The sequence below is a fragment of the Lagenorhynchus albirostris genome, chromosome 10 (assembly GCF_949774975.1).
Source record: "Lagenorhynchus albirostris chromosome 10, mLagAlb1.1, whole genome shotgun sequence".
NCBI classification, from domain to species: domain Eukaryota; kingdom Metazoa; phylum Chordata; class Mammalia; order Artiodactyla; family Delphinidae; genus Lagenorhynchus; species Lagenorhynchus albirostris.
In genome coordinates this window covers 20910547-20931386 of record NC_083104.1, presented here as the reverse complement: position 1 = coordinate 20931386, position 20840 = coordinate 20910547, and positions in this window count along the sequence as shown.

The following is a 20840-nucleotide window of genomic DNA, read 5'->3' as shown; positions in this document are numbered from 1 at the left end:
GGCATCGTCATCATTATCTGAATGGGTGCAAATGCACCAGATTGAAAATGCTTATCCTTGGCAGAAATGATAAGAAACAAAAGGCCTGCCATTTGCATGTTTAATTGTAATGGTGCATTGAGACCAAGTTACTGAGCAGGGGTTATAACAACTTCATGGAAGGTAATTGGCCTCCACATTTATTTTTGCTATCTTGATGGGTATTAGAAGCTGATGAGGCTTTCTAAACATTTGTGTCCCTCCAACTTGGGAGACTATTTTGGCACATTAGGAAAACATGGCATGACTTCAAATGAGCCAAGTTACATTAGCCTCCTTTGTGAGTAGTTCGGGTCAAATGGCCCTCCGTCCGTGCAGCACATAGTGGCTAACTTTCTTTGAGCGCAGACTATGTTTCAGGGACAGTGCTAAGCTCTTCATACATTTTCTCATTTAACTCTCACATCCCTATGCAGTAGATTCTGTTATTCCTGTTTTACAGGTAGGGAATGTGAGACAGAGAGAAATAAGTAACTTAGCTAAATTCACATCTTAAATGATTAAGTCAAGATACAAACTCGTATTTGTCTGACTCCAAAGCCAGAGTTGTTGATATGTGAAATAATTTCTTTTTGCATCACCAAAGCATTCATTTATTTATCAGCTCACTGATTCATTCAATAAATATTTATAGAGCACCTATTATATGCTAGTTGCTAAGTACGAAGAACAAAATGAAAGTAAATCTGATATTGTCTCTGCCTTCAAGAGCTTGCAATCTCTAGAACATGATAGAAAGAACCAGAAATGAAATTCCATTGTTTTTTATGCAACATGAGCAGCATCATTTTTGACATTTTCCTCTTCATCAATGTTGTCATCATCACCTGAGTTACTATTTAATGAGCCTTTAATATGTTCCAGGTGCTATATCGGGTACCATTTACCTCAGATAACCCTTTGAGGTAAGTGTGATCATCCCTACAATATGGTTAAAGAAACTACAGCTCACAGAGCTTAAATGACTTTGCCCATGTCACATGACTAGTAAGTGTCAGAGCCAGCATGTAAACCCAGGACTATCTGATTCTAAAGCCTCATATTTTAATAACAATATCACCTGAGGATTCTGAGGTCACTCTAAAAGTGCGCCTGAGGGTTTTTTTACGGCCACTATAAAAACAGTGTGTGGGGGGTGGGGGTGGGCGGGTGGGGGGTGGGGAGACTTCCCTGGTGGCGCAGTGGTTAAGAATCCGCCTGCCAATTCAGGGGACATGGGTTCGAGCCCTGGTCCGGGAAGATCCCACATGACACGGAGCAACTAAGCCTGTGGGCCACAACTACTGAGCCTGCGCTCTAGAGCCCGCGAGGCACAACTACTGAAGCCTGCGCACCTAGAGCCCGTGTTCCGCAACAAGAGAAGCCACCGCAATGAGAAGCCTGCGCACTGTAACGAAGAGTAGACCCCGCTCGCTGCAGCTAGAGAAAGCCCACGCACAGCAGCCAAGACCCAACGCAGCCAAAAAAAAAAAAAAAAAAAAAAAAAGGGATAAAAAGCTTAGCGAATAATAAAAGCTACTGTGTACTGAGGACTCACTCTTGCCAGGCACGGTGCTGGAAACAGTTCATACATGCTCTCCTTTAAGCATTGAAGTATCCTGTGGGTGGGTCTGGGTAGCGCTATTTTTCTATTTTTCAGATGAGGAAACTGAGACTCAGAGAGATGGAGCAAGTTGCCCAAGGTCCACACACAATAGGGGTGATGTTTAAGCCCAGATCTAACTAGCTCTAAATCCCCACAGTTTACTAACATTTCCTGAGGAAATGCTCATTTTCAGAAGGAATCTAGATAAAGGCCTCCAAAAAGCAACCCTAAAGGATACAGAGTGCTGGTCAGGCTCCATCTTAATAAGGATATCTCATCTTCAAGACCCACATGACATTATTTCTCCCCTATTTAAAAAATACCCTTTGTTTTTTCTTCTTGCATGTTGGGAAAATGTTGTGTGTATGTGTGGGGGATATGGAGCAATAAAAAGGGCAGAAGGATGCTCAGAGCTGAAGGGATTGTAGAAAACTGGAAATCCAAGTAGATCTAGAGGCTCTTGGGCCTGGCCTCCTGCAGACTCCTTTTATCTGCTGATGACAGCTCACCTCTGGAGGGCTAACGTGTGACGTTTTTAAGGAGGAGAGCCTCTAGCGAAGTTCAGTTGAGCCCTTTTACCTTATACAGTAAACTGCAAGAATCCTGCCTCTAAACAACTTTCCCTGAATATTGCTGAGTTTCAGATTCTAATTCAGCTTCAGAATGCTGAAATTCACAGAGAACATTCAAAGGACTGGCATAAGAACAATATCATTTATTAGGTGCCTATTATGTAGATGCTTTGCACTCATTACCTCATTTAACCTTTTTACCTGCCCAGCAAAGAAAGCATTTTTATGCCCTTTTCACAGTCTACAAGATTGCAGTTCAGAGACACAGAACTTGCCTCAAGGTTGTACAGCTAGTATGAGATAGATCTGGGATTCATATCCGAGATGAGATTATAAGTACAATTTACCTCTCTCTTCAGTGTCCAGAGAACAGCACTAGGACCTCTGGTTAGCCATGGCTGCTGTCTGACAGCCTTATCTAGGTCACTGATCCATGGGTTTTCTCCCTCCTTAGGCCTCCACCTTTCTTTTGGCCCCTTTCTCATTGCCAATCTGTATTGGACTTGGGGATAGGATGTCTGCCCTACCATCGCTCCCTTCTAGGAGATCCCCACCCCAGCTATTCCTTACACACGAGTTCAAAACCATAGTATAACCAGATAATCTTAACCACAGACTGGGAATGAACAGTTCACCTAAGAGTAGCCTGTGAGGTGCCCTGTGTTGAAAGCATTATCCAGACAGTTATGATGGTTACTCAGATATTTCTTTTTTTTTTTTTTTTTTTTGCGGTACGCGGGCCTCTCACTGCCGCGGCCTCTCCCGTTGCGGAGCACAGGCTCCGGACGCGCAAGCTCAGTGGCCATGGCTCACGGGCCCAGCCGCTCCGCGGCATGTGGGATCTTCCCAGACCGGGGCACGAACCCATGTTCCGTGCATCGTCAGGCGGACTCTCAACCACTACGCCACCAGGGAAGCGCCCATTCTTTTTATTTTAGCCACGCCCCAGACCCCTCTCAGTGTTCAAATGATGTAAAGTACTAAGATGTGTGGAGAGGGCTAGCTGGTAGTTACTTTTAGGAGTAGAAGCTACAGAGATGTCCAGAGAAAGGCCATAAAAAATATGGGGTTGTGAGGGAAGCAAAGATATGAGTTAGCAGAAGATATGGAGTGATGGAAAAAGAGGGGGGTTCAGCATAATGGCAGGGAATCCATGAGTTCCAAGCGCTGATAGTCCAGCCTACTGCTCTTGACCCTAACCTCGCCCTCTAGGAAATCCTATTCCACCTTTGGGACTCTTACCTCTTTTGATGCTTACCTTTATTTCCATTATTTTCAAGTTAACCCAATTATTTGGAGTAACGTGTGAGTCTCAGGTGCTTACACTCAAAGATCAGAACAGACATGAAACTCCAGCAAGAAATCCAGTGCCAAAGAGAGGTGACTTCCAGCTTGAGAAAAACATAGATTTTTTTTCTTCCATTCAGTTCTAAAAAAATGCTAAAATGTAAATCTAAATCTGGATAGAGAAACATTTTATAATAGACTTCCGAAATAGGCAGTGAACTTAACGTCAAGCTACTCATACTCTTTACCTAATCCATCATTCCCATAAAAATACACCCAACTAAGAGGTTTTATCTGTGTTTGAATACCGCCACCAATGGGGATCTCACTATTGTGCTGTAATTGCCAGGTTTGAATACCTAAAACTTCTATGTACCATGTAACTAAGATAAAAACACAATAAAAAATAGAGTAACATTTCTAGTACTTACATACCAATTATAAACATTTATTCATTGTGCTAGACGTGGGAGTGAACAGAGCAGGTGGGATCCCTGCCTCTATGGGGTTTACATTATTTTTTCAAAATTTTAATAAGAAAAATTGCAAACATGCAGAATAGTTGTGAGAAAAGTATAATGAGTGCCTATATACCATTATCCCGTTCAACAATTAAGGACATATAGGCCTTTTTGTTTATTAATTCCTTCTTCTGCCAAGTCTCCCTCCCAATTCTCTGGATTATATTAAAGTAAATCCTGATGTCATATCATTTCAATACGTGTCTTCTTCCCCCCATATAAGCACAATATCATTATTCACACCTAAAAACATGTAATAATGATTTCCTAATATCATCTAATTTCTAGTCAGTTTATTTTTTTCTTCAAATTTTTCTCTTTATATTACCAATGTCTTTTTACAGGTGATTTGTTTGGAGTTTTACGTTCTAATGGTACATGTTCTTGGAACATAAACACAGTTGAATCTTGATGTTTTATTACTAACTATATTTACAGGTAAACCCACATGGGAGAGTATTGGTTCTTTAAAATGTATAGATTTAAATTAAATCACTAGCTATCCTTTATTTTTAATTTTTCTTCTTTTTCTTTTAGAAATGTATCTTCTAGAGATTATCAAAAACATGAGATTGGACACAACTCAAAACTCTTCTGTTTTTCCCAAAATGCTTTTCTTTTTTTTTCCACACAACTTCCTTAGTTAACAAACCACAGGTCACCTTCACAATGCAATAGTATTGTTCCTTGGGAAGTCTATTACTGTGAAAGCCTGTCATCCTCAGAAAACGTTTATTGAAAGTCCACTAGAAAAATGGAATTGCCGTTGCTACAGCAATTCTGCTTCTAGGACCTAATACAAAAGAAAATGTAAGATAAGAGCAGAAGTAATCAATACATATATGTATCGCATAATCTTTTAAGTTGCTAAAGTTTTTTGGTTACAAAGATTGAGATGTTATTACATTATATATTGTTAATGTATTATACATTAATGTTAATTTACATATACATATATAATGATGCTTTTATATATTATGCATAACAATGTCCATTCATTGATAATTATAACATTGAAAATTTTAATGTCCATTGATTGGGATTGATTGAATAAATTAAGGTCCACCTACACAATGAAATACTATGATGCAATTAAAAATTATTATTTGGAAATATATATTAATATGGAATGATAAACATGAAATACTTTAACGTGGAGAGTATGCTATGAAACAGTGTATGTACTGTTATACAAGATCTCCAAGATATATTAATTTTTAAAAGATGCAAAAGACCTAAGAATGATATATGTACTATACATATATATAACATGTATGTGTATGATTTATATATATATAATTTTGTACATATGTATGCATATACATATATATGAAAGAGTGCACATAATGTGGCCCCATTTGTGATTACTCCATTTATGCCCTAACACCCAAAATAGATGTATGTACATTTAGAATCGAAGAATAAAATTAATAAAATAGTCTGGATGGCTATATGCCATAATGTTAACAGTGATTCTCTATGGGTAGTAGGTTTACATGAATATAAATTTGTTAAATTTTTCTGTTTTCTGAATTTTTAAATAATATACATTATTTTTATAGAAACTATTTTTAAAGAATGTTAGATTTTGAAAATATCTTCAAATGATGAGATTCAACTTCTTCATTTCATGGAAAGCCAAAGTGACTGGCTTAAGACTAAGATAGTTCATTTCAAGGCAAGACCCAAGCTTACCCTTGAGAACCATGTTCTTGTTCCTTTTCCACTTAGGACAAGTTTTCTAGGAGAAAATTTCTCAGTTACTCACATCAGTAGGTTTCTGTTAGGCCTGTCTTACAAAGTCTTCAGACTTGGACCCAACATACCTGAATTACAGCCTTGGCCTGATCGAGAACCACTACCACATAGGTTTAAAGTTCAATAAAAAATATAAGGTAATGTATGCTAAGTTGGGCATTAGTGCTGTAGGGCATGAGGTGTGAGAACAAAATACAGGCCTCCCTCTGTACCTGTGGAGGACTGGTTCCAGAACCCCAATGGAAACCAAAATCTGAGGATGCTCAAGTCCTTTATATAAAATGACATAGTATTATATTTGCACATAACCAACACACATCCTCCTATATACTTTAAATCATCTCTAGTTTACTTATAATATCTAATACAACATAAATGCTATGTACATAGTTATAAATACAATGTAAATGCTATGTAAATAGTTGTTGACTTGTGGCAAATTCAAGTTTTGCTTTTTGGAACTTTCTGGAAAAATACTTTTGTCCTTGGTTGGTTGAATCTGATGGTGCGGAACGTGCAGATATGGAGGGCTGACTACTAACATGAACCAGAGGTGTCTAGGGAGGCTTCATGGAAAGGCAAGGAGAGAAGAGCGCGCACGCGTGCGCACACACACACACATAATACATGCTCAACAAACATCAAAGGCATTGAGAGGGAAGAATAATGATCAACATCTGGACCACTGTGTGCAGCTCTGTACTTCTGCACTCTGTGCTTCTTCTGGGGTTAAGGGGACCATTTACATTAGAGACTTAATAAGAGTTTTTGTGAATGATGCTTCCCTAAAGATGTACAGTGCCCAATCTGTACCTTGGGGCCAGTGAGCACTTCAAGCAAGGGCCTTGAGATAATCATTTCAGGACAAATCCATTTCTTGGTGATTACTATCATTGCTGTGTAATATTCCAAACAATTTTTGTAATATCTACAGTGAAGGTATATAAGAGAAGGTTAAAAACAACACCAATTAAGGATATTCAGACTTCTCTCTGAAATACAAGAAGCTCTCTTTGTTAAAAAAAAATTTCAGTGAACCTTTAGTGTACTCTTAGGTATATCAGGTTTATTTCTGTTGAAATTAATCAGATTTTCTCAAAGTATTTACTGGGAAATATGAAACCGATTATACATACACTGATGAAAATGTCTTTCCTATGTTGGCTGATGTGAATCAGTTTATTCTTTCACTTCCTTGCTTAAGATAATTACTTATGTTTGTGAAGAATGCCCCTCTTACTTAGAAATTTCCAAAGCAGAATTTTAAACTGGGTAGGATAGAATTACCCTCAAGTTTCATGTAGAACTTTAGGACTTAAGTTTGAATTTAAGAAGCCAGAACTCAGTATTTTTTTTTTAATAAATTCATTTATTTATTTATTTTTATTTTTGGCTGCGTTGGGTCTTTGTTGCTGTGCGCGGGCTTTCTCTAGTTGCGGCGAGCGGGGGCTACTCTTCTTTGTGGTGTGCGGGCTTGTCATTGCGGTGGCTTCTCTTGTTGCAGAGCACAGGCTCTAGGTACGCAGGCTTCAGTAGTTGTGGCTTGAGGGCTCTAGAGCACAGGCTCAGTACTTGTGGTGCATGGGCTTAGTTGCTCCGCGGCATGTGGGAATCTTCCCGGACCGGGGCTCAAACCTGTGTCCCATGCATTGGAAGGCAGATTCTTAACCACTGAGCCACCAGGGAGGCCCCTCAGTATTTATTTTTAAATAAGAAAGAGAATTCTTCCTCTTCCTATTTTTCTTTTCCTTCCTCTTGCTTTCCTTTTCCTTCCCTCTCTGGCTTGGAATCAGCATGGTGGCTGAGCAAATAAGTATACTGAGGATAATGGTAGCCAAATTTCTCACTGCCAGAGAAGATATTTACAAATGCGGAAGAAGGAAGGCTAGAAAGAACCCAGTGGTGTTGGATTAGAATTAGAAGATAGCAGTATAAACTTATGGTTTTATAATATACATACACAGAGGGATATAAACATTTATAAATGTGTGTGTATATATACATATGTGTATGTGTATATATACATATATTTTCTATCTCTGTCTCTTGAGAGCCAAAAAGCAATGTCACCCCAGTAGCAATGAGCACACTGAGTGCTCAGATCTTGGTTTTTAAATATCATCCTTTCTAAAATGAACCAGGGCTTCTTGGAGAAATGGCCGATTCCAAGGTTTTGGGACAGGAAACGTTCAAGATGAATCTGAAATATCTTATTGTGCCAGAATGTAAGAAAATACAAGAGCCAGCTTGAAGGAGCTCCCACTTAGCAAATAGGGGAAATTTTGAGCATACAAATAAAGACGCTACCACATTACAAATCCATCGAATAGACTGGGAATCTATGACACAATACTGACATAAATAAATAAATAAATAAATCATGATGGGGGAATAGAGGTGGTAGGTTCAGGTGGGAGTCATTAATGGATGCTAATGATGGGAGTGGAGATTTGGTAAGAAATAAGATTTGGGTATAGTTTTTGAAAACATCCCCACAAAATACTAATCAATTAACAAAGAGAAACAAGTGAATTTAAGGTGTAAAAACCTTAGACACCAACTTGATCAGGTAATCAAGGTTAACATCATCAGTGAGGGGACGAGTCAACATGACTCTCTTTTGTGATGCACAGAAAAGAGCATCATTCCTGGGGTACTCCTGACGAGAATGCATGAACAAGGTTTGATCATAAGAAAACGTTGGGTGGGCCCAGATTGGAAGTCATTCTACAGAATGAAAAGCCTGCAATCCCTTTACACTTCTAAGTATTAACTGATGTAAAATACAGGAAAAGACTTCCAAATTGGAGGAGTCTGAGTGACAACTAAATGATAATTAAATGCAGAACATATTTCTGGACCAGAAGGAAAAGAGACATTATTGTGAAGCTGGCAGATTTGAAAGGGATCTGTGCATTGGATCTGAGCTGTGCTGGTTGGGAGCTTTAGATGCTGATTTTGCAAGAGAATGTCGTTATTTTTGGAGACACACTAGACTGTTCAGGGATAATGGAATATCATGTCTATCATTATCATGACTAATGGTAGTGGGAATACGTATAAAGAACATGGGTGATGGAGTAGATGTAAAATATTAACAATTAGGGAATCCAAGAAAAGGAAATTCAGGACATTTTTGTACTATTCTGGAACTTTAAGTTTTCAAGTATCTTTTTTAAAAGTTAATTTTAAAACGCTCAAATAAATAAGGGAAACAGAATGGTTTTTAAATAGTACAAAAAATGGTAAGATAAATAACAATGTTACTTTCCACTTACTAAGTACCAAGCATTGTATGTACCTTATTTCTTATCTTTAGGAGAATCATCTAGACAGATATTATTGTGGCTTCTTTAAAGAGGAGATAACAGGCTGAGAGAGGTTAAGTTATTTGCCTAAAGTCACTCTGCTAGTTAGGAGCAGAGACCAAATTCAAGCCCCAGAGACCTGATTCCTAAGCCCACACTCTTAGCCTCCATGCCATGCTGCCTCTGCATGGAATGATCACAAGGGGTATTACATTACTAACGTTATCATGAAGCACTTCTATGGGCCGGACGCTGTGATAAGCGCTCTTATATGCATTCTTTCCGCTAAGCTCTCAAACTTTGTGATCTCGATTTTTACGCTTGATTCAGTGAGGCCCAGACAAGTTTGACTGACACAGTTGGAAAGTATGGGAGCTGGTATTTGGAACCCAGTCCCATCTGGCTTTAAAGCTCCTGATCATTTACAGCAAGAAAAGAGAAATTTTTTGCCGAATAGTGATAGTGGAAAAGACATAGAGGGGGCTGGTTTCAAGTTTAGACCCTGGGCTTTCCACCTGTGCTAATTCTAAAATACCTTGATTAGTACTTGATAATTACTCAGGGCAGACTTGGTTAGGTACAGTGCCTATGCCCTAGGATACATTTTTAGGGGTCCACAAAAATGTTATCGTTTATTTTAAAATCAGGTTTAAAAATGAATGTTATCCAGTGTGGACTGTATTCGTCTTAATACCAGTGTAGTGATAACAAAGAATTTTTAATATTTTTTATGGAGGAAGCAGCTCATGAAGCAAAATTGTCTAGGGTCCATGAAAATCACAATGTGGCCTAGCAAGTGTATTTTTTAAAAAAACAGCCAAAATGAAAATGTGCCTTGGTCAGGATACATACAAGCAACACTTAGCAAACAAACAACTCTGAATTGTGGTTGAGTTCACACAGGACAGATTGCATTAAGACCTACTGCTAGAGGCAAATTGTGTTATATTGACTTCATGAAGTTCAGAATGATTAGCCACACAGTGAAAAAAAAATTCAGTTCGTGGGGAGAAGATATTAAAGTCATATCTCAATGTAGTAACAAGATAAAGGTAATAATGGACTTGTGATTTGGCACATGTCCTTTGACTGTGTTTTTGGTGTGATGAGCTATTCTCCTAGAGATCTTTTAGTCTTTGCATTTAACCATATCCTGTTAAGGTCAAAATTTTACATAATTCTACTAGCCAGCAACTGAAAGACTGGCCACATGAAAGGAGGGATGACGACTTTTCTGTTTTTAATTGTGCAGTGTTCTCTGTCGAGTACATTTTATTTTATTTTATTTATATTCCTTCAACCAAACTGTTTTAAGCCAAGAGGGAAGTTGCTGAATCATGCAACTCGAAAGACCAAGGCCAGCCTTTTTGCAGGCATGGCTTGCTCAGGGCTTAAACAAAGTGACCAGGATCTAATTTCTCTCCATGTCTTGGCTTAAACGTCCTCTGTGTGTTTCTTTCTTTCTCAGCCTACGTGAGATTGCAAAATAAAGACAGTAATTTCAAATGCCGAGGAAAAGAAAGACTTTCCCAACATTTCCATAAAATTCTTAGGATTCATCATATGGACCAGCTTGGGTAACATACCCACTTTTTTTTTTAATTGAAGTATAGTTAATTTACAGTGTTGGGTTAATTTCTGCTGCATAGCAAAGTGACCCACCTATACATATACATTCTTTTTCATATTCCTCTCTACCATGGTCCATCACAAGATACTGAACATAGTTTCCAGTAGGAACTTGTTGTTTATCTATTCTATATATAATAGTTTGCATCTGCTAATCCCAAACTCCCAATCCATCCCTCCCCCACCTACCCTCCCCCTTGGCAACCACAAGTCTGTTCTCTATGTCTGTGAGTCTGTTTCTGTTTTGTAGATAGGTTCATTTGTGTCATATTTTAGATTCCACAATGTAAGTGGTTTTATATGGTATTTGTCTTTCTCTGTCTGACTTACCTCACTTAATATGATAATCTGTAGTTCCATCCATGTTGCTGAAAATGGCATTATTTCATTCTTTTTTATGGCTGAGTAGTATTCCATTGTGTATATGTACCACATCTTTATCCATTCTTCTGTCGATGGACATTTAGGTTGTTTCTATGTCTTGGCTATTGTGAATAGCACTGCTATGAACATAGGGTGCATGTATCTTTTTCAGTTATAGTTTTCATCTGGATATATGCCCAGGAGTGGGATTCCTGGATCATATGGTAGCTCTGCTTTTAGTTTTTTGAGGAACCTCCATACTTTTCCACGGTGGCTGTACCAGCTTACATTCCCACACCCTCTCCAGCATTTATTATTTGTTATTTTGTAGACTTTTTAATGGCCATTCTGACTGGTGTGAGGTGGTACCTCATTGTAGTTTCGATTTTCATTTCTCTAATAATTAGCGATTTTAGGCATATTTTCACGTGCCTGTTAGCCGTCTGTATGACATACCCACTTTTGATCTCTGTTTCCAGTGCTCACTGTCTGAGTCCTGGGTTATAAATTCTGCTCAGGGTCAGACTGAGGGAGAAAGGGATCCCTCAGTGAAAAGTCAGAAACAAAAGCTAGCAACAAAACCAAAACACCCAGAAGTCTTTCTATGCCCCCAGAGCACCTGGAAATATAAAAGGTGGTCTCTCTTTGTGTTAGGGACCCAAGTTCTAAAGTCACTGTGCTTGGATCCCTCCCTTACCTGTTGGGCAAGTGATTTAACCATTCTATTCCTTAGTTTCCTCATCTGTGAAATTAGGATAATAACAGCATTTTCCTCATACTGATTTACATGAATCCAAGTAAATGCCTGGCGTATAATCAACGTTCAATAAAAGCTAAATTAGGTTGCTGCTATTTTTAACCCTGAGGCACAGCATGAAATTTGCAAACCACCACTATAATTATTAAAATATATGAAAATGTTCTATAATCATAACAAACATTAAAAATTATTATCATTGCACTCCAAGTCAAAAGAGATGGTTCTTTAATAAATAAATTGTGAGGGGGAAAAAGAGATGGGGGGAAACCACAGATTTTTAAAAACTTAGACTTATTAACCAAACTTAATATGTAGATTACCTTTAGATCCTGATTCAAATTTTTAAAAAAATTACTATAATGGGACCACTGGAAGTTTAAACATTGACTAGATATTTGATGATATTAAGGAAATATTGTTCATTTTATTATTGAGGTAATGCCGTTTTGGTTGTGTATTTACTTTTTATTTTTTAATATTTATATACTTATTTGGCACTGGGTCTTAGTTGTGGCAGGTGTGCTCCTTAGTTGCGGCACACAGGCTCCTTAGTTGTGGCATGCAAAATCTGAGTTGCAGCATGCATGTGGGATCTAGTTCTCTGACAGGGATCGAACCCAGGCCCCCTGCATTGAGAGCATGGAGTTATATCCACTGTGCCACCAGGGAAGTCCCTTGGTTGTGTATTTAAAAGTCCATAATCTTTTAGAGGTAGATGCTGTAGTATTTATGAAATGATGTGATATGCTGTGTGGGATTTACTTTAAAGTTACAACAAAATAAAATACTGTAGAAGTTAGGTGATGGGAACATGGGCATTCATTATTCTGCCAACTTTTGTATTTATTCACAATTCTTCATTACAAAAAGTTAAAAAGAAAAGAGAGGTGCAAAGTCAGGGCTAAGAGGAGCTCAAAGACCTAACTCCTTCATGCAATTTCTTCACTTGTAATTGAGAGAGTTATGCTAGATCAGTGCTTTTTCAAACTTTAAAAATTTTGGTAACAGAGAATACCTTTTTTTAAATGAGCTCTTCTACAGAACTTTGGTATCTAAAACAGATATAAGCACAGCTGCATGGTTTGAAAGGGAAGATTAAAGACAGCAGTGACCCTTCCCCACCAGAGAGGTATGCAGGGAGGGTGGGGTGATCATTCCCTCTGAAGTCTCTGAGGTCCTGGTAACACAGGATAAAAGCCAGTGAACTGCATGATGATGATAATAATAATGATGCTATAAAAATAATTTATGGAGTGCTTACTATTATTAGGCGCCATTAGGAACACCATGTACCTATTAAATTTACTCCTCACAGTAACCCGGGAGGGAGATGGGGTTTTCATACCCATGTTGTAGATGAGCAAACTGAGGCCCAGAGAGAGTCTTTGTCCAATATCATACCGCTGGCAGTATGTAGAGCCATGGAACCAAACTCAGTCCACTGTTGCACACTAGCTCACAAAAGTCCAAACCCCTCCTTCCCAGCCAGCCTCCAGCAGTTTACATTTTCACTTTTTCTGGGTTATTTACCAGGTTAATTGCACCATGAACATGGAAAATGACATGATGTTTTGTAATATAATGTCAACTTTACTCCAATTTAAAATAAATAGGTACAACAGACCTCCTCCCCTAAAGCGCTTAGACTCCTAACACCTTCACGGCAGGCTTTCAGGGGACCCATTGATCAAGACAGCAGAATCCATTATTTCTTCCTCCTCTTTTCATTAGACCATCACTATGATGAGAATAAAAAACGTAATTAAAAAAACTCCAGCAGCTGTCTGATAGAAACCAGGAGACATCAAAGTTTCTCATGAATGTTACTAAGTAGGTCCAAGAAGTTGCCTTATGCCTATATTATTCTGTTATTTCCCAAACATCATTGTTACTGAGTGTGAATGCAGGAAAATTGAATTAACCTAAACAAGACAAAACAATCCTTATGTTATCCAATATGTTGGCGTCTTTTTAAAATGTGTTTTGCCAAATGAAGTCTCCTCAGTGATGCTTTCTTGGAAATGAGCTGGTGACTCAAGTTGGCTTAAAGTCATGTGTCTCTTTCCCTGGGGTGCAAAGAAGTGACCATCATTGCCATTTACTGAGGGACGCTACCCACAACTGGTCTGGCCTAGTCTCCTTTTCTTCCAAATGTTTGTACAGATGTATGCACCCACATCTGGGCAGCCTCTTCGTTCACTCAGGGTTTCAAAACAAATCTCAAAATAACCCCGTGTTCCCCCAGCAAGTTTCCAATCAAGAGAGCCATAAGATACAAATGAAGACCTCGCTAATCTCTAGTTCCCCCTTTTTTAGAGACCCTGCTCCCCCACCTCAAAATTTCTTTTTATCCCCTCTATACTCACCTGGGAACTAATTATGCCTTTTTTTTTTTTTTTTTGCGGTACGCGGGCCTCTCACTGATGTGGCCCCTCCCGCTGCGGAGCACAGGCTCCGGACGCGCAGGCCCAGCGGCCACGGCTCACGGGCCCAGCCGCCCCGCGGCATGCGGGACCCTCCCGAACCGGGGCACGAACCCGTGTCCCCTGCATCGGCAGGCGGACTCTCAACCACTGCGCCACCAGGGAAGCCCCTGGGAACTAATTAGATATTTACTTGAACAACCCCATCCCCCCACCCTTGTTTTTACTAGATAACTTTGTCCAGGAGTTTCTGAATTCAGATCTAGTCCATCTCACTACTTTTATCCCCTGGTTAATATTTGCTTCGTCCTTAGAGACTTACAACTTCGCAAGGCTGAGCTCTTGTCAGCTCCATTCCAGGAGCCTAGAATGTTTCCTGGTTAGGCCCTTAATGAAGATTTGGGTGGCTCCTCTTCAGCGTCAGTGAAGAGTTAAAAACACGTACTGAAAACTGCTCAAGGGCTTTTGTTATTTATATATTTCATATCTGTTTTTGGTTATTTACACACACATAGGATCTTAGTAAAGGCAACTGATATTCAAAAGTTATCTATAAAAGGAATTGTTATTACTTCTGTACACTAAATCTTCCTTTTCTAGGATCTCTGTAAAAATATTATATAGAATCAGAGGAAAATCAGGGCATCAAATAGAGTTTTAAAGCATCAGCAATTATTCTTACTGCATTACACAAGTTCATATGCATTTACTGAGGACCTTTATGTACCTAGCACTGTTCTAGCCACCCTGTGGGTGTAAGATGGGCGGAGGGAAAGGGCAATCTCTATTTGCAATAATTTGATAATGTTGTTATGGAAATCTAAGGACTTGTCTTTATTATAGAAAACAGATTTTATGCATATTAGGGATGGAAGCTGCCCCTCAATGTCAGCCTGGACCAGTGATTCCCAGACACTTGTCTTTGGACCAGTTATGACACTTCCCATATTTGGGGGGCTAACATGAGGCTATCAAGACATTAAACATACAAATCCATGCTATTTATTATGATCGTTATTTCATAAAAGCAAGGACATCTTAGTATTAAAAATAAAGGGATAAAGGACAAGGCTTTCAAAGGATTAAATTTTGACTTAGGGAAAATTCATCATGTTCTTTTTTTTTTTTTCTTTCCTTATTCATTCAGAGGTAACAGAAATCCGCTCCAACTGCCGCCTGGAAACCACTGGTGCGCCTTTGTGAGGGCTCTCAGTGCATGAAGTGCTTATTTGTATTATGTCTGAGGGAGACAGTGAGCGACTTGGCTGCTGTAGGGATGTTAATCAAGATTTAGCACACTCTGGGGCCCTCTGTCTGCTCCCTGGAGCTAGTTTCCCAGCAAACATCAAGGCTCTTTGCCTCTGGCTCCTGGGAAATGAGGACACATTGCAGGAAGGAGGTGAGGTTGGCTGTCACCTGCCATTGGCACTGTAGGAAGTTTGTTGGGTGTGGAGAGGAAATGGTGTGAATTGCAGGAAAGTATAAATCCTGATAATGCGCTAGGGTGGGTTAATGAGCGCCAGGCTTCCCTGCACATTGGCACAGCCTTCACTTGCCTTCCTGGGCTGGGGGATTAGCCAGAAAGAGGCAGTAAGACCCCAAATGCTACCCAAATATAAGCTGATATTCCATGTCTCACCCTAGTATTATTTGGTTGGGCTTAGATGCTGAGCTGGAAGGGTTCATTGTGGTGCCGTGTGGTCCATGGTTAGGAGCCAGGATGCCAGAAAGCTTTCTGTAAGTTTGCTAGACCTTTTGGAAGGTTCCAGGTTTAGAGTTTTCTCACACATCTGCTACACCTCAAGGTCAAGATCTGCCGAAGTAGCATAGGCAGATTCCAAATCAGGAAATGGGGTTATTCTTTCTGCATTATTTTTTTTTACTGCTGAACAGGAACTGAGAGGAAGACCCAGAACTGAGGGTGCCATGCATGTGCATGAGAGAGCACACGGGTGTAGAAAGCAGAGGGCCATCCAACAGAAATAGAATGTGGGCCACATACGGCATTGCAAGTGTTCTAGCAGCTACTCTGAACAAAGTAAGAAGGAAGAGGGTGAAAATAATATTAGTAATATATTAATATATGATAATATGTTATTTAACCCAGAGAAATAGGGTGAAATTAATAATTTTAATAGTGTACTATTTAACCCAATATATAAAAAATATTATTTCATCATGTAATCGACATGAAAAACTATTAATGAGATATTTTACATTTTGTTTTTGTACTGAGTCTTTGAAATACAGAGTGTATTTGACACAGCACAACTCAGTTCACACTATCCACATTTCAAGTGCTCAAGAGCTACATGTGGCTAGTGACTACCGTGGACAGTGCAGGTCTAAGAGTTAAAAGCAACTTGTTATTTTTATTTGTTACTTCAGAAACTTGTATTTGTCCTTTAGTATCAAAGAGGAAAGATTTCAAAATATAATAAGACTTTTTAAATAATTGACATAACAGTATTTACCTTTTGCTTTTTTAATACGTGGATATATGCATAGAAAAAGATTGGGAAAGTAACGTGCCAAAATAAAAACAATGGTTACCTATGAGAAGTTTGATTAAAATAGATATTTTCCTTTTAATTTTTGTTCTTGATTTCCTATATTTTCTTTTTTTCTGTAATTAATGTATTATTTGTATTGGGTTGGCCAAAAAGTGCATTCAGTTTTTAAGTAAAAGTAAAAGACACATTTTTCATTTTCACCAGGAACTTTATTGAACAATGTATTCACCCTTTTGTTCTACTACCTTCTGCCATTTTTCAGGCAACTTCATAATTCCATCTTCCCAAAACTTTTTATCTTTTTGAGCAAAGAACGGTTCCAGGTGTCTTTTACAGTCTTCCAGGGAACTGAAATTTTTTTCCATTAAGAGAATTTTGTAAGGACCTAAATTAATGGAAAACTGACGGTGCAATGTCTGGTGAATAAGGTGGATGAATCAGAACCTCGCAGACAATCTATAACAACTTTTGCATGTTCCAGAGAAACATGCAGTCTTGGGTTACCCTGATGGAAGATTATGCGTTTTTTGTTGACTAATTCTGGAAGCTTTTCGTGGAGTACTGCTTTCAGTTGGTCTCCTTGGGAGTAGTACTTGTTGGAATTAATCGTTTGGTTTTCCGGAAGGAGCTCGTAATAGAGGACTCCCTTCCAATCTCATCATATACACAACATCACCTTCTTTGGATGAAGACCAGCCTTCGGTGTGGTTGGCGGTGGTTCATTTCACTTGCCCCACGATCTCTTCCGTTCCACATTATTGTACAGTATCCACGTTTCATCGTCACAATTTGTTTTAAAAATGGAACGTTTTTACGTTTAAGTAGAGAATCACCTGCCGAAATACGAAGATTTTTTTTGCTTAACTTATGTGGAACCCAAACATCAAAGCGATTCACATAACCAAGCCGGTACAAATGATTTTCAACACTTGATTTGGATATTTTGAGTATGTCCGCTATCTCTCGCGAGGTATAATGTTGATTGTTCTCAATTAATGTCTCCATTTCATCGCTATCAACTTCCACTGGTCTACCCGACCGTGGAGCATCGTCCAGCAAGAAATCTCTAGCACGAAACTTTGCAAACCACTTTTGACATGTGTAATCAGTCACAGCACCTTCTCCATACACTGCACAAATCTTTTTTTGCCTTTCAGGTGCATTTTTACCTTTCTTGAAATAATAAGACACAATATGCTGGAAATGTTGCTTTTTCTCTTCCATCTTCAATATTAAAATGGCTACACAAAAATGCACCAATTTTTGTAAGCCTTTTTTAAAATGCACACTGGTATGACAGCTGTCTCATACAATCTAGCAAGTTTGTTTTGAATGACGTTAAAGACAACTAAGTGCTACTAGAGCCATCTTACAGAAAAAAACTGAACGAACCTTTTGGCCAACCCAATATAATGGAGCTGTAATAGATGTTAATTCTATCAAAGAATCTGTAGCAGATATGACGATGGGGATGACATTAGTTCTGAATGATGACTAGACTGGGTGTTTACTGCAGTGTTCACTGTACATAAACTAAAATTTTTTTCTCTGGTACAAAAATTAGAATGTTTTTAAAATCAGTATATCCTCATTAAAGACAAATTTGGAAAATGTAAGTAATCAAAAGAAAAAGAGTCAGTGTCTCAGATATATATTTTATATATATGTATCTTTTAAAAATAAAATATACAGTGTTTCATTCTAATTTTTTTTCACTTTATTCTTTCTTGGTACCTGGAAGTTGGCACTTTCTGCAAATCCAGCATCATCTTAACAGCTTCTTAGGAGACAGCAGCATGGCAGAGGCAGTTTCACAAAGGAGCTTCAGGGCTGGATTCTATATCTGCGCTACACAGGTTCAAATCCCAGTTTTGCCACCTTCCAGATACATAAGCATGGGAAATTGACACACATACCTCAGCTAGTGTGTTGCTGCTGTTTTTTGATCTGTAAGATAGGAAAATAAATGTTTGTAGTATACTTTGAGTAGCATCTGGCACGTGGTAAGCTCTATGTAGTGATAAGTAATCACAAAATTAGTTCTTTGTGGAGCTGAATCTACCTTGCTACAAACCAACTTATCATCATAGCATGCATAGCCTAATGCTCAACTATTTGACCCTTTAAGGAAGGTACAAAGAATAATCTCAGCACATTTTGTGTCATCTCCTACTTCATGGGGATGTTTGCTTCAAACTAAATATTACTGAACGCTTTCTCTTGCTCCTGTTACCTAAACTTCTTCTATGTGCAGTCAGGCAGGCCATACCCATGCCTATTACCAGCATTTCCCAAGATATGTTCCAAGTAACACTAGTTCTGTTGAAATTAAGAGGAAATACTGAAGAGGGAGGAGGTGGATATTCCACATTTGATTTGGGAAATTCTTGATTAAACCCATGTTATGAGGTATATTTTGTCAGGCCTTTAACATGCTTATATGCATTGGGAATCTTCGACAAAGACTATATATAACATGAAGCATTTTTGCCTTCTTTACTCAGATCTTTGGGGACATTTCTCTGCCCAACACGATTTGGGAAATGCTCTTCTGTACTTTGAATAACAATCTCCATTGCATAATGCTTTGAAAATAGAGAGCTCATGTTATCTGAAGTCCTGGTGAGCTCAGGCTTAAGCAGAAAACCTTTTAGTTCATTTGTTTCCATATTTGTTTTTGGATAATCTTTTCCAACCGGTATTGCTCTCCTCCCTCGAATACCAGTGAGTTTTATATTTGTTGGGTGACATCTGGGTCTTCCTATCTTGAGGATTGTTGGGTTATAGTCAAGCATCAAGAGATGCAGACAAGGCTGGGATAAAGCTACAAGAACCCTAGGATGTTTCCTGAACATTGGTGCATGTATTAGTTTTCTATGCTGTGTAACAAATTACCACAAATTTAATGGCTTAAAATAACCTACTTTATTATCTCATCATTTGTGTGTCACAACTCTGGGCATGGCTTAACTGGGTTCTTTGCCTTAGTGCAGTCGAGGGGTTGGCTGGGGCTGAGGTCTCATCAGAGGCTCAATTGGGGAAGAATTCTCTTCCAAGCTTATTCACAATGTTGAGTTCATTTCCTTGCAGCTGTAGAAATCATGGCAGCTTGCTTCTTCAAGGCCAGCTCAAGGGAGAGGCTCTACCCTTTTTGCTAAGATAGACTCTTTTATAAAGAAATGTAATCACAGGTGTGACACCCCATCACATTTACCATACTCTCTTGATTAGAAGCAAGTCACAGGTCCTGGACTTGCTCAAGGAGAGGGAATTATACAAAGCATGCATTTCTGGGGATCATCTTGGGGTGAGTCCACCAGAGTACACTTCTAAATTTCTAGGTGTGCCTTTGTTTTCTTTGGTAGAGTCCAAATCTGATTAATTGATGGTTGCATCCTGGTTAATCCAGTTATTTCTTTATGTTATTCCTATCAACTGATATATAATAGTTTTTATTCAAATTGTGCCCTCTTTCTAAATCTCTCTCATTTCTTCAGTTAGATTTCAAAAAAAAGGCAAGGGTAGCATCTCTTAGTATTCTTCATAACTATCAATACAGATCTCAAAACTGGCTTTTAGTAAGTGCTTGTTGCATGTATGAGTGAAGCTCTTGGCCATGTTAAGCCGTTCCTTCCTAGCTAGGTGATCTTTAGCAAATTGCTTAATCATTCTACACCTCAATCTCTTTAACTATAAAATAAGAATAATGATAGTTCCTGGAGAAATCTTATAAAAAGGTAACTCAGATCCTCTTATAAAAAGGTAACTCAGATCCTATCACCCCCCTGCTTTAAACCTTCAGTGACAACCCATACACTTAGAATTAGATTCAGATTCCTTGACCCTAGGTCTCCAGGTGCTTCATGATCTGACCTCAGCCTCACTCTCTAGCTCCATTTCCTGTCACTCTCTCCCACTCAGTTTGCTGAGTCACATGGGCTTCCTTACAGTTGCTTAATTATACTCAGTTCCTTCCTGCCTCAGTGCCCTTGCATTTGCTGTTCCTCAGCCTAGAATGTTCTTCCCCCAGATTGTTTCACCACTTTCATTATTCAGGACTCACCTTAAAAGTTGACAACTTT